Raw genomic sequence first — 14,478 nt, 5'->3', positions numbered from 1 at the left:
ATTTAAAGAACCTGCCAACACTGGAGAGAACCTGACATTTTTCATCATCAATTTGTCTGTTATTACTCTACTTCCTGCTTTGCTGCTTGCTCCCTGCTTCGCTTACATTCTTTCGATGATTTTTTTTTCTTATTGTGGACTAAAAGTTGCAGACAGAAGGTCTCTGATATTCTTTAATGAGCAGAGACATACTTCTTGAAAGATGAAGTACTTTTTTTTTTTTTTTTGCCATTTTTCACTGTTTTATGACCACCTCAGTGCTTCTTGACCATGGGCTGTCAACAGCACAGGCCTGCACCACTTCACTTGGAAAGACAGTGCTCAGCTAAGCTAATTAGCTTCAAGATGCCTCCACTATCTGTAGACGACTTCGACAAACTTCTGCAGAAAATTGCCCTGCTGGAGACTAAAATTCACCACCTAGAAGTTAATGTGGAGGTAAATGGACTAGGTGGAAATGACACCACCTTACCCCTGGCTCAAATTAGTGGACAGGGGCTGGCTGACACACGGCTCACAAGCACAGACAAAGCTACCACGAAACAGGTAGGCTCTGTTCTGTTTAATAAATCTACAAATAGTAGTCCTCCCTGGAACCACCTTGGAGCAAAGCCAAAGAACAAATCATTTCCATGGGTAATGGGAGGACGTTTAACAGGCAGAGCACAGCGAGCTGAGGTATGTGATGAGACCGGCTGGCCTGCACTCCCTCCCAGACAAAGTGCCTCTTCAACCCCCGTACCTGGAAGGACACAGCTGTGGAAAACTGTACAAGGGAGGATGAGCAACAAACCTCCAAAACAATCAATCATTGAACTGCAGAACAGATATTCTCCACTGATGAAGGACCCTGAATTTCCGTCAGACCATCCATCCTCAGACGGCGGGGTAAGGACTGATAGCATGTCGAACAGTAAAAGGCTACAGGGAAAGCTAAAGCCTGGGCCTCAAACTCTGATTGTGGGTGACAATACTATTAGAGATGTACAGAGGGTGTGCAGTAAAAACACCAAAGTGATCTGCTTCCCCAAGGATGTGGTCTCCAACATGACTGAAAAGATTCTGAGTATCGTGGCTGAACACCCAACTGTGAGGAACACCATAATACACGTAGGGTAGAATGATGTTGTCAAACAACAGTCTGAAGTGTTAAAACAGGACTTCACTGAGTTGCTGAATACAGTGAGCTCTGTGAAAGCGGGTGTATTTATCAGCGGACCTATACCACCGCTCAGATATGCAGGGGAGAGATTCAGCAGGCTGTGGGCTCTAAATAAGTGGCTTGCTACTGCTTGTACTGCTTACCCAGTGAATTTTATTGAACATTTCCACATCTTTTGGGAGCGAAGACACCTTTTCAAAGGGAATGGACTTTTCCTGAACAAGCCAGGAGTAAAATTGTTGGCATCTAATCTATTTTACTTCCTGCTTCACCCATCAGTCGCCTCTGCCAAGGACTTTAAACAACAAGCACCATCCAGAGGGAAAGACAAAACACGACTGATTAAAAACCCAGAGGAAGAGCAACATTCACCCCCACCCAAGGAGTGCTCTGAGCCAAAGAGGTGTCAGAGTCAAGAAGAAGAGGAGTCTCCACAGGCCTCCATCCCCCTCAACAACCACAGCGCCTTCGACGGTCTACCTGCCTCACCCCCTGAAACCCCCACCAGGTCTCTCTCCTCCTTACCCTCACTCTCTCCCTCCTCACCCCACTTGGAGTTCACTGACCAGATGAAGGAGCTGGTCAATGCTCGACTAAGATGTACCCCCCATCCCTCTCCTATCTTCTCCCCTATAAGCACTCCACGTCGAACGCCACCACCTCCAATACAGGCTCCAAAGACTCACCGCCCAGCCCCCCCACCCCCCCCACCCCCCCACCCACCACCTCCAATACAGGCTCCAAAGACTCGTCGCCCAGCCCCCCCTGCCCCTCCACCACCTCCAACACAGACTCCAAAGACTCGTACCAACTGATGTGCCCTGGGTCCAGGTTGCAGGATTACCAGCAGTCATGAGTCGTCCCAGGCCAAGCCGGGGCCCTGTATGCTTTCAGTTTACAAAATTCCTGTCTTGATTGGTCACAGAAGAACAAAAGTGAATGTGCTGAGAAACTGGGGGCACAAAAGTGATGGCACTAGATTGTTAAACTTAAAAAACATTCCCTGTGAATCACAGTCTGTCCCAACAATTATAGAGGATGTTCCTATGACATTAAGACTTGCTTTACTGAACATCAGATCGTTGGCTGAAAAAACATTTTTAATCAATGATTTTATCACGGAACACAACCTTGATTTTATGTTTTTAACTGAGACTTGGTTGGATCAAAACAACAGCACAGCTGTTCTCATTGAGTCAGCCCCTCCCAACTATAGTTTTATTAGTGAGGACAGAGTAAATCGGAGAGGAGGGGGAGTAGCAGTTTTATTCAAAAACTCTTTCCAATTTAAAAAATTATCTTTCAGTAATTTTTCTACTTTTGAATATGTGGCTCTTCAGCTGAAGTCCTCCCCTCGAGCCATATTAGTAAATGTCTACAGGCCACCTAAATACTGTACAGACTTTTTTGATGATTTTAATGAACTGCTGTCCATAATCTGTACTGAATATGACTGTATAATCATTGTTGGGGATTTTAACATCCATGTTGACAACCCCCAGGACAGAGGGGCTAAAGAACTGTACTGTACTCTGGACAGCTTTGGGCTGAGTCAGCATGTGTCCAAACCCACACATAACAGGGGGCACACTCTGGACCTGCTTATCGCCAAGGGTTTAAACATACACAAGGTTGTTGTGAGCGATGTGGCCCTGTCTGATCACTGTTGTGTTTTCTTTGAGAGCTCTATCTCTGTGCACACAAGTAATCAGAGAAGTTATCAAGAAGCGATGCGTTACTGAAAACACCAGTGAAATGTTTAATGTACTTTTTTCTTCTACAGTAACCCTGCCTTGTGGTTCAGTCAATGAGCTAGTGAATAACTTTAATTCTAAAATGTTAAATGTGATAGACGCCATTGCTCCCATTAAGTTGAAGGTTGTATCTAGCAAGAAAAGATCTCCATGGAGAAATGGCATGGCAGTGAAAAATGAAAAAAGAGAGTGTCAGAAAGCTGAACGCAGGTGGCGAAAATCAACTCTCCAGATTCATTTTGACATCTACAAAGAGAAACTTCACACTTATAATCAACAGCTGAGGAATGCAAGGCAGTCTTTCTTCTGAAACATTATCACCAGAAACAAGTCGCTTTGGAAAAAAGCGTCTGCCAAATGCATAAACATAAACAAAAATAATGCTCAAGCACTGTTTTCTACTGTTGACAGACTAACAAACCCCCCTGTGTTAACAGCACCTGAACTTCACTCTGCCAGGGCCTGCAATGACTTTGCTTTGTTCTTTACAGAGAAAATTCAGCATATTACACAGGCCGTGAATCCCTCAACACCACGTTCAGGATCTGTGCTGTCTAAAAACCATTTAAACACCCTGATGCAGTTTAATCCAATCAATGACCAAAATCTGGAGGACATTCTACACCAACTGAGCTCTTCCTACTGCTGTCTGGATGTTTTACCCACAGATTTTTTCAAAAAAGTTTCACACGTCATGGCATCTGACCTGTTACAGATTGTAAACGTGTCTCTAAGCTCAGGAGTCTTCCCACAGACCCTGAAAACAGCTGTTATTAAGCTGCTCCTAAAAAAGAACACTCTAGAAAAGACCTCAATGAACAACTACAGGCCCATATCAAATCTTCCTTTTTTAGGTAAAATCATTGAAAAGGCTCCAGTGTCCCAACAGCTAAATTACTACTTAACAGTCAACAGCTGCTTTAGCGTCTTTCAGTCAGGTTTTAGACCACATCACAGCACTGAGACAGCTCTGCTCAAAGTATTTAATGACATTGGCTTAAACACAGATCATGGCAGGTCTTCAGTTTTAGTGTTATTGGACCTCAGTGCTGCATTCGACACAGTCGACTTGATCGACTGGAAGATTGGGTGGGACTATCTGGCACAGTTCTTGATTGGTTTGCATCCTACTTAAAGGGCAGGGATTATTTTGTGTCAGTAGGTAACTTTAAATCTGAGCAGACCAAAATTACATGTGGAGTCCCCCAAGGCTCCATCCTGGGGCCCTGTCTGTTCAACACCTGCATGCTTCCACTTGCTCAGATCATAGAAAAAAACAAAATAGATTACCATAACTATGCAGATGACACAGCTCTACATTTCAATGTCCCCAGGTGACCATAGCCCCATACAAGCACTGGGTAAATGCATGGAGCAAATATCTGAATGGATGGGCCATAATTTTCTTCAGTTAAACAGAGAAAAAACTGAGGTAGTCGTTTTTGGACCCAAGGAGGAGCGTCTTAAAATCAGCATACAGCTCCAGTCACTTCAGTTAAAAACCTCAGACCAGGCCAGGAATCTGGGTGTTGTCATGGATCCAGACCTGACTTTTAAAAACCACATACAAACAATTACAAAGTCAGCTTACTATCACCTCAAGAACATTTCTAGGATTAAAGGACTGATGTCGCAGCAGGACCTTGAAAAACTTGTCCATGCATTTATCTTTAGTCGAGTTGACTACTGTAACAGTATCTTCTCTGGTCTAAAAAATCTATCCGACGACTGCAACTGATCCAGAATGCTGCTGCTCGAGTCCTCACTAAGACCAAGAGAGTGGACCACATCAGCCCAGTTCTGAGGTCTCTACACTGGCTCCCTGTCTCTCAGAGAATAGACTTTAAAATTCTCTTGCTAGCATATAAAGCACTGAATGGTTTAGGCCCAAAATACATCAGAGACCTTCTAGTCCAGTATGAACCATCCAGACCACTCAGGTCATCTGATGCAGGTCTGCTCTGTGTTCCAAAAGTCAGAACTAAACATGGAGAATCAGCGTTCAGTTTCTATGCTCCGTATATCTGGAACAAACTACCAGAAAATATCAGGTCTGCTGAGAGTCTGAGTTCTTTTAAGTCAAAGTTAAAGACTCACCTGTTCACTGCTGCCTTTGACTAAAAGGCTTTTGACTTTTTTAATTTTATATTCTCTTTTGAAACTCTGCACTGCAACTCTTACTTTAATTTGTGTGTTTTTTTTTTTAATTTTTTTATTTTATTTTGTGTTGTTTTCTTACTTGCTGTTTTTAATCACCTTTTACGTGTTTGTTTTATAATGTTTTAAATGTGTTTTTTTTTTATTTCAATGTCCTGTGTGAAGCACCTTGAATTGCCTTGTTGCTGAAATGTGCTATACAAATAAACTTGCTTTGCCATTATTTGCTTTTTCTGGTCTCATACAGGAAACACATCTCTTAAGGAGAACCCATCAAATATTGGTTGTTTTGAAAATGTCCTGTCGATGACCTAACAAGTTAATTTTGTCTATCTGCTTAATCTGGTCCTGAAGAGATGTGTTTGTTCTGTTACATTCCATTGCATTTCAGTGACCAACTCTTCGTCTTTCTCTTTGTTTTGATGTAGAAAGAAGCCGAAGGTGGATTTTAAGTGAAACCTAAAAGTTGTATCAGGAGACGATCACCTGATTCCAGCAAATATGGAAGGACAACTCAGTTGTGACCAGTGTGGGAAGACTTACACCCACAAGCATCAGCTTAAGACACACCTACGCATCCACACTGGAGTAAGACAATATGAGTGTGACCAGTGTGGGAAGACTTTCACCCACATGCATAACTTGAAGACACACTTACGCATCCACAGTGGAGAAAGACCATATGATTGTAAACAATGTGGGAAGACTTTCACCCAGATGGGTAGCCTTAAGTCACACCTACGCAACCACAGTGACGAAAGGCCGTATGAGTGTGACCAGTGTGGGAAGACTTTCAACCACATGCATGTCTTGAAGACACATCTACGCAGCCACAGTGGAGAGAGACCATATGATTGTAAACAGTGTGGGAAGACTTTCACCCACATATATCAGTGTAAGACACACCTACGCATTCACAGTGGAGAAAGACCATATGAGTGTGAGCAGTGTGGGAAGACTTTCACCCAGATGAATCACCTCACGACACACCTACGCATCCACAGTGGAGAAAGACCATATGAGTGTGAGCAGTGTGGGAAGACTTTCACCCAGATGAATCACCTCAGGACACACCTCCGCAGCCACAGTGGAGAAAGACCATATGACTGTAAACAGTGTGGGAAGTCTTTCACCGAAATGCATAACTTGAAGAGACATCTACGCATCCACAGTGGAGAAAGACCATATGACTGTAAACAGTGTGGAAAGGCTTTCACCCACATGCATAACTTGAAGACACACCTATGGATCCACAGTGGACAAAGACCGTATTACTGTGAACAGTGTGGGAAGACTTTCACCCGCGGGAGTTCACTTAAGGCACATCTACGTAGCCACAGTGGAGAAAGACCATATGACTGTAAACCGTGTGGGAAGACTTTCGCCTACTTGACTTCGCTTAAGGCACACCTACAGGTCCACAGTGGACAAAGACCATATTACTGTGAAGAGTGTGGAAAGACTTTCACCCACATGCATAACTTGAAGACACACCTACACATCCACAGAGGAGAAACACACCGTAACAGTTTGAGTGTTACCAATGTGAACAAAGATTCTTTCCACACTCTGGTCTCTCCTACCATCATCACAGATGCGAGTTGTCGTCTGGACCAAACAGTACCTCAGCATCAGATGACAACAAGAAACGCAGTGTCTGAATCAGCAGTACCGACTTCTTCTGACAAGAACATCAAACTTAAAAACCTCCAGATCTGGCTCCATAGAGTCCAGATTTAAGACACACCTATGCACCCACAGAGGAGAAAAACCATAACACTGTGACCAGTATGGGGAGGCTTTCAGAGCCTTGTCTGCATGATGTTCTCACTGTCACGTTCACCACAAGAAGTTGATGTACCCATGTGATAAGTGCACCAAGATCCTCTGGTCGTCCAACTTTTACAAGTGTCACCAACAGACTCATACTGGACAGAAACCTTACCAGTGCAGATTTTGTGACAGATCTTTTATTACAGGTTGACAATGTACCAAAGAAGAATGTGGCAAAACTTTCCACAAAGGACACAAACTGAACATACTGCTACTTATTGGCTTTGTGGACATTTAATCAGTCACTTGTTGTGATTCTGTTGCTGGTTGGGGTTCTCACCTGTTCATTGTTCACAAATGAAACCAGCTCCTCCTGTAGCAATTTTCCACAATTGTTCTGTGAAGTTTAAGTTCAAGAAAGGCAACACCGTCACAGTTATAAAATGAGAGAAAGCGAAGTATTGCCTTTCTTTTTTCCAAATGTTACTTTTTATTATGTGTATCCAACATACTGTGGTGAGATTTTTACACTACTTTTTCCAAAATTACATTTTTACCTCCGCCAAGGAGGTTATGTTTTTGCCAGGGTTTGTTTGTTTGTCTGTCTGTCCGTTAGTGTGCAACATAACTCAAAAAGTTATGGACAGATTTTGATGAAATTTTCAGGGTTTGTTGGAAATGGGATAAGGAAGAAATGATTAAATTTTGGTGGTGATCGGGGGTGGGGGGGCCCATTTCCAACAAACCCTGAAAATTTAATCAAAATCTGTCCATAACTTTTTGAGTTATGTTGCACACTTACGGACAGACAAACAGACAGACAAACAAACAAACAAACAAACAAACAAACAAACAAACCCTGGCAAAAACATAACCTCCTTGGTGTGGGGGGGCCCACGGGGGGGGGCCACTGATCAGCCTTGGCGGAGGTCTGCGCTCTCCGAGTGCTTCTAGTTATTTCATGTAAAGTTTGGTACTTGGAGATTTTAGGCATTTGATCCATTACCATGAAATTAGTGTTTTTTTGTTTTGTTTCTTGTTTTTTTTTTTTTCTTTTTTTTTTCGATGGTTTTACTTGGAACTGGATAATGAAAATTACAGAAAGTAAAGATATTTATACCTACTTTAAGGTACCTTTTTACAAAATGTTCATAAATTATAGATAACTATGTGAACTTTCTATGTCTTTTTCTTTGATCCATTACCAACAACTCTCTTACTTGCACTAAATATTCTAATTCATCCTGAGCACATGGTTCCATAACATTGAAGCTTACCAAGTGTACACAAATATGAATTAACATCAACTTATGTATTGATGAAGAACAGGGTGGGTCAGAATTACTCAAATTTATTCCCTTTTTAGAATTTATTAGGTATATGGAACAAACACCGGGCACATGTCCAACAGAAATTTTGGTTCCAGTGAATTATCTAGAATTTTTTTTTAAGCCAGTTTCCTTCAAAACGTTCTCACTAGAATACCTATGTGATTTCTTGGCCTATAGGTACCTATAGGAAGTAGTGGTTTTCTTCTGCTGCCATGCAGAGTGGTGGCTTCCTCACACTCCTACCAAATGAGGTAGAGAATTGGGTGGAGGCTTCTGTGTCTGACTTTATCTGATCGACTGAGTGTTTGAGTTCCCTCCTGAGGAGATGAGCAGTGAGACTGAAGTTCCAGCAGAATGCACAAACTGTCATCTTTTGTTAGCAATGAGAAAAGAAGAACATTAAGGCACTCAATTTGACCTTTTTCTTGTGTTAGCTATGTTGTATATAATAAAGTTGGAATTGAAAACTTATGTTTTTTTTCTTCCAACTGTTATGACCTGGGTCAGAGGCCACAACAAAAAAGGGGAACACACCATAAATGAAGTTTAACACAAGAATATTTTATTAAATCAAAGTAAGCCAAATTAAACCGAATTAGACCAAATTAGGAACAAACAAACTAAAGTATTTTACAGGATGTGAATGAGCCATCAGTAATGTCAGTAGTGTAGGTGTGCATAGGTGAACGTGTGCTGATGTGAGTGTTGAAAAGTGCAGAACAGAACAAAATATTAAAGCAACATAACCAACCCAAGAGCTGACAAACCAAGGACCTGGGAGAGCAGCAAGCAGAGAGTGAGAGAGCAAGAGAGAAGACTACAGGCAGACTATTTAAGGGCAGGAACTCTGGGTGCCACAGGTGTTCCTGATCTCCCCATCAGGTACTTGTTGGAACACAAGAGCTGGAAACATACATAGCTCTTTTGAGTAAGTAAAAAAAACAAAAGAAAAAAAAACTATTTTTTTATTTGATCCGTTAACAGGCTTATTTTGTTTTTTGGGGTTTTTTTTTGGTTTTTTTTTACCACAAAAACATAATTTAAGTTCATTATTATTCCTGCCATATCAAAGTACTGATAAATACGGATCAGAATATGTTTATAAGTTTCTTCAGGTTATTTAGTTGAAAGTGTATGCCCATTTGAACAGCAATGTGATGATGAGGTTTTGTATTGACAGGTGAAGAGTCTGGTGTGTTTATGAGGGACTGGGGGTCTACATGGGGGAAAGGGCGTCTACCTGGGGGATAAGGGGGTCTTCCTGGGGGACAGGGGGTCTGCCTGGGGGACAAGGGGGTCCACCTGGGGGACAGGGGGTCTACCTACCAGCCTTTTCTCCTGACACCATGCACAGACCCCCAGGAACCACAGCAGGCCTACAGTCATGTCCATACCAGGATCCAAATGATCTTTGACCTCCTGAAGGCAGGCTTTCATTGTCTTCACCACTTAAGGGTCAGCCCTTTGAGGTCATGTGACATCACTGTGGTCTGTACTGTCCTTCACAATGTGGCCTGAGGATCATAGACTGTCAACAACATGGCTTCCATATACTTTGACTGAACTCCTAAACTGTGTGAAATCTGCAGATGCATATCTTTAATGTCCTTCAGATTGGACAATGACCGGATTGATCAGGATCATCAGGCTTGTGACAGAATGGTTCAGGGAGAACTGGAAGATGCAAAGCAGGGGGCCGGGGGGGCTTGAGCCCCTGCTGCTTTGATCCTCTGCCTACAAGTGTTCTTTTTACTCGTTTTTTTTTTTTTTTTAAACTGCATGACTAAAATTTTCGTGACTAAAATTTTGATCAATGATAATAAATGTTCAGAGTGGTTTAATTTGGCTGTCACTGGACCTGGTCATGGTGCCCTTTCATCTCTGTCACGCCCCGCCCCTTCCTCCTGTGCAACCTTGCTTGCAACACACACACCCACATGTCATGTGATCTGGAGAATGAATGAGGAGGAGGGAAGTGCCGTGATTCCAGGTCCGTGAGAGTCCACCCGCTATCTGCCCAAAACATTCACTTGTCTCTTTTGGTCCTGGTCCTATTCTTCAGCAACTATAGTTTTGGGGCCAAAAACCGATGATAAGTGAGTAAATAATTCAATATCATCGTCACGTCATGGAATGAGCTCCCAGACTAGCACACTCTAACAGCTGGGTGCCCACCTGAGTCTGAGTCCTGCTGAAGCACTCACACAGATCTGCTTCTGTTTTATTTCCATAAACTGTTGAGTTTTAGCCGCAAAATTCTAACACATGGTAATAGTCCTCACTTGCTGAAACAGTCACTTTTTCTTCAGTTTTCTCTGTTTTTGCATAATACCTTTAAGTTTACTCTGAGCTTTAATGAACATCTACATGATCAGTAAATTAAATATAGGGTAAAGGAAGTGATTTACACTGAAAAATGCAAAACACAGAGGTTTTTATTATAATAAATGGCGATAAATCACATGAGAAACGTTAAAAAGAGAGAAAAAAATCATTTAGAAGCTGCCATAAAAGTACCACTGGGTCTTAATGGGTTAAAATGTGCTGAAGTAATTAAATTCTGCTAAACCGATATAAAATTGCATAAAAAGAAAACACATCCAAGTCTTCTTCTCATCCAATTCCTAAATCCGGCCCTTTTGGTGTACAAGAGTCATAAAACTTATGTAAAATCCCCCGACTCTTTCATCAGTGCCAACACTGACATTTCTGGTTTTGTTTCAGAAACTGCTGGATCGATTATCGTAATATCCGTGTTCGCCTCAAACATCTTGAGTGAATCTTATTTGAAATAACCACAAACCTCCACAAATATTCCCATCAACCTGGTCAATATTAAATGATACAGCTAGAAATACTACAATATAAACTTTATTATTATCATGTAATGTTAAATGGTTTGGCTTGGGTTAACACTTCCTCTACATGGTTATTTCTTAACTGTGGAAAACCTAAATATCATCATAAATATGTCCTAGAATGAAAAGAAACTAAATATTCAATGTTTCACTGTAAAAGTAGGTGTAAAACCAGATGTAAAATGAAGGTATTTCTAGTTATTAACATTCACTGTCATGCTTTTATACATAATTTAACATCTGTTTTGAAGAATTTGTCTTGGACTTACACTGCAAAAATCCAAATCTTACCAAGTGTATTATTCTCATTTACTAGTCCAAATATCTCATCACACTTGAAATAAGACAGAATCACCTACAGAGGAACTTGTAAGGGAGATAAAAGAACTTATTTTTAGACAATAGATCTAGAAAATCTTATTTCAAGGAATCTTACTGAGATAATTTTCACTTGTTCCATTGGCAGATTTCTTTGGTTAGTTGAGCAAAATAAAAAAATCTTGAATTAAAGCTATACCGTATGATGTGGCATTTTTACACTTTTTTTTTTGTCATCTTAAAATGCTCCTAATAAGTGTGTGTCAAACTAAAATGTAAAAGAAATCCACCAGGTATTGAAACTCAAAAAGGTTTAAATCTCATATATTTCTAATAAAAGTCTGACCAATCATTTTAGTTGGTCCGAATGAAATAATTGGCTGAACCTGGCTGAGCCTCCTGTCAATCATCCGTTATCGCCGTCTCCGCATCCGATATGTGTACCACTGAATCTGATGCTTCACTCGCGCTGCTTCTCCTGTCACTGACCACAGTCTACTGTCTAGGATGTGTTTGGATAGAACTGACATGCACATGTGGAAGGGATTAAACGGATTTATGAACAGAAACAACAACTGAGGGAAACAAACAGGAGTCTGATGAATGAAGGATGGAGATGAAAGTCCGGAAGTCAGCTGTACCGGACTGAACAGGTCTGCATAAAGCTCAGCTTTTATGACAGTGGGACTCATACAGGTACATGTACATGGTGTCACACAGTGTAAGATTATGTAAAATGATAAATGTATGGACTATGAAACCTCAAATGTCCATGGAAAATTCGCGGAGTCCACGCGTTCACAGTGCGCGCGCCCGTCGCACCTCATCTCCGTGGTGCAGTGAAGACCCTGACCCAGTACCGCACAGACCACACCCTTAAATACAGGGTCTACTGATGGAACAGGGACCGCGGGCCCGCGGCAGGTGGATGATGTATCTGATTACTGAGGGAGGGGTCCGCGGACACACCGAAGCGGACCGGACCTCCGCCTCTGCTTCCTCCGCGTGCATCAGGTGAGAGGAGGAGAGAGGAGGAGGAGCCTCAGAGGTCAGGCAGAGGGAAGTGGGCGGGGCTTTGGAGGGAGGCGGGTTGTTCATGTTCAAACTTTTACTAAGTGCTGTGAGAAATGCCACATCTGTAGGTATAGCTTTAAGCAAAAAAAAAATCTGCCAATGGAACAAGTGAAAATGATCTTACGAAGATTTCTTGAAAAAAGATTTTACAGATCTATTTTCTAAAACCAAGTTCTTATATCTCACTGAAAAGTTACTCTTTAGGTGATTTTGTCTTATTTTAAGTGTGATGAGATATTTGGACTAGAAATGAGAAAAATACACCTGGTAAGATTTAGATTTTTGCAGGATATTAACACACAAAAACTTCTACACATTACATCTTTATTTCCACTTCTATAGAAACTGAGCATCAAAAGAAACTTATCACATATTCTATGTGATGCCATTTCACACCATTTTATTAAATATGAAAACAAATTCCTTCTTGTTCTTAAAAAACATTTAATTAACAAACAAAATACAACAAACAACAAAACAGTGGATGAGTATCCAGAGGATAATGTAAAATATGACAAAGGGTAGTTCAACAAAGTTCACATTTAGCAACAAGCAACATTATTAATCCACAGCAAGTCAAAGATCTCAATCCCATTGAACATCTGTGGGATATTCTTGGTAGATCCATGTATGCTCGGCGTCCAGCACCTGGCAACCGCCAGATGCTCATCCAGGCCCTTCAGGAAGAGTGGGACAACATCCCCCAGATAGGATCAGGAGGTGAATCCAGAGTATGTGCAGAAGGTGCACAGCCTGTGTTAGGGCTCAGGGAGGACACACCCAGTATTGAGGACATTGATCTGGACCATTTGGTCAATCTTTGACTTGCTGTGGATTAATAATGTTGCTTGTTGCTAAATGTGAACTTTGTAATTGTTGGTTATTCGTTTTCATGTGCCCTTTTGGAAGTTTGAGCCCCTGCCCCTTTATAGCTCTCTGCACGGCCCTGAGGGAGAATGAGACATCATTTTCACACATGGATTCGCCTCCATAAAGTCCAGACTCTAATTTGGGATGTGATGAAGACTTGATGCAGCCGTCCAATTCTCCATCATCAATAATCCAAAATTAATGCAAATATGGATGGAACAAATATTATGAACCTCATTGTGACACTTCATGAGCATTATGTGGTAAAAAAGATGTGACAGTGAATGTCTCCTGTAATCCAAACCAAAGCTGGTGCAGTCAAATATTACATATGGGACTTTTTTTTTTTTGGCTGGGCAGTGTATATAAAGCTGTAAATATACAAACATATATAGCTCTAAATATATATACCAAATATACATATTAAAACATTCTATTAAGACACAATTGAAACTGAAATTTGTACAATATGTGCTAGAGAATATATGATCAATATGATAATGAATGAAATATACATAAATAAGTGTGAAAATATGGTTGTGTTTTAAAATGATGTGGTTCTAATGAGGCACAGATGGTTCAATGTAAACCATGCAGATAGTTTGAGTGTATACTGTGACATTTGTCCTCTGTATTTTTCATCCAGCTAAAGACACCTGGATGAGTGGGTTTGAAATCAGATTTATCATCAGTTTCATCTTCACTCTTCAACTGTCGCTTCCTTTAAACTGATCCTGTTGGTCTTTTTGCAGGAGTCTGGGTTGTACGGTGGTGGACGTGCTGACACTAAAGCCTCCCTAGGCTGAATTCGAGGCCATGGCGGCGATATTCCAGCCCACCCCCCAGCCCACCAACCCCCTGCTGCCCTCACACACGTCTGAACAGCTGTGGGACTTCATCCTCTGCATCTTGGTGGAGGCCAAACACAGGCCGAGCGCCCAGGAGCTGCTCAGGCATCCCTTCTCCCAGATCCTCTGATGAAATCTGCGCGGACCGTGAACTTTAACCCAGACGGAACCGGTCCAGGGGTCAGTGTTAAATCCACAGAGGTATTGGAGTGAAAACCCAAACACATGCTCTTACAGGAGTCACCAGCAGGGGGAGACAAAACACAGATGAGGTTTGACAGATGCAAACACACACTCCTGATGTTCTCCTTCAGAATCAGCGTCTTTCAAGTC

The 14,478-nt window shown here is 41.7% G+C and overlaps 3 protein-coding genes and 1 pseudogene across 7 annotated transcripts in view; 3 read left to right on the top strand and 1 right to left on the bottom strand.

The window, feature by feature from the left end:
* Positions 1-14,478, top strand: part of LOC115435836 (uncharacterized) — a 1,131,008-nt gene that overhangs the window by 412,849 nt on the left and 703,681 nt on the right. The gene's annotated exons all lie outside the window — the stretch shown is intronic.
* The window catches only part of LOC115436331 (zinc finger protein 658B-like), a 763,626-nt gene that overhangs the window by 280,367 nt on the left and 468,781 nt on the right, over positions 1-14,478 (bottom strand). The gene's annotated exons all lie outside the window — the stretch shown is intronic.
* LOC115436291 (zinc finger protein 239-like) overlaps positions 1-14,478 on the top strand; it is an 887,505-nt gene that overhangs the window by 445,411 nt on the left and 427,616 nt on the right. The window lies entirely within an intron of this gene.
* Positions 5,753-14,478, top strand: part of LOC115436258 (zinc finger protein 420-like) — a 37,948-nt pseudogene continuing 29,222 nt past the window's right edge.

The sequence above is a fragment of the Sphaeramia orbicularis genome, chromosome 16 (assembly GCF_902148855.1).
Source record: "Sphaeramia orbicularis chromosome 16, fSphaOr1.1, whole genome shotgun sequence".
Lineage (NCBI taxonomy): Eukaryota > Metazoa > Chordata > Actinopteri > Kurtiformes > Apogonidae > Sphaeramia > Sphaeramia orbicularis.
This window is presented reverse-complemented; position numbering and strand designations above follow the sequence as displayed.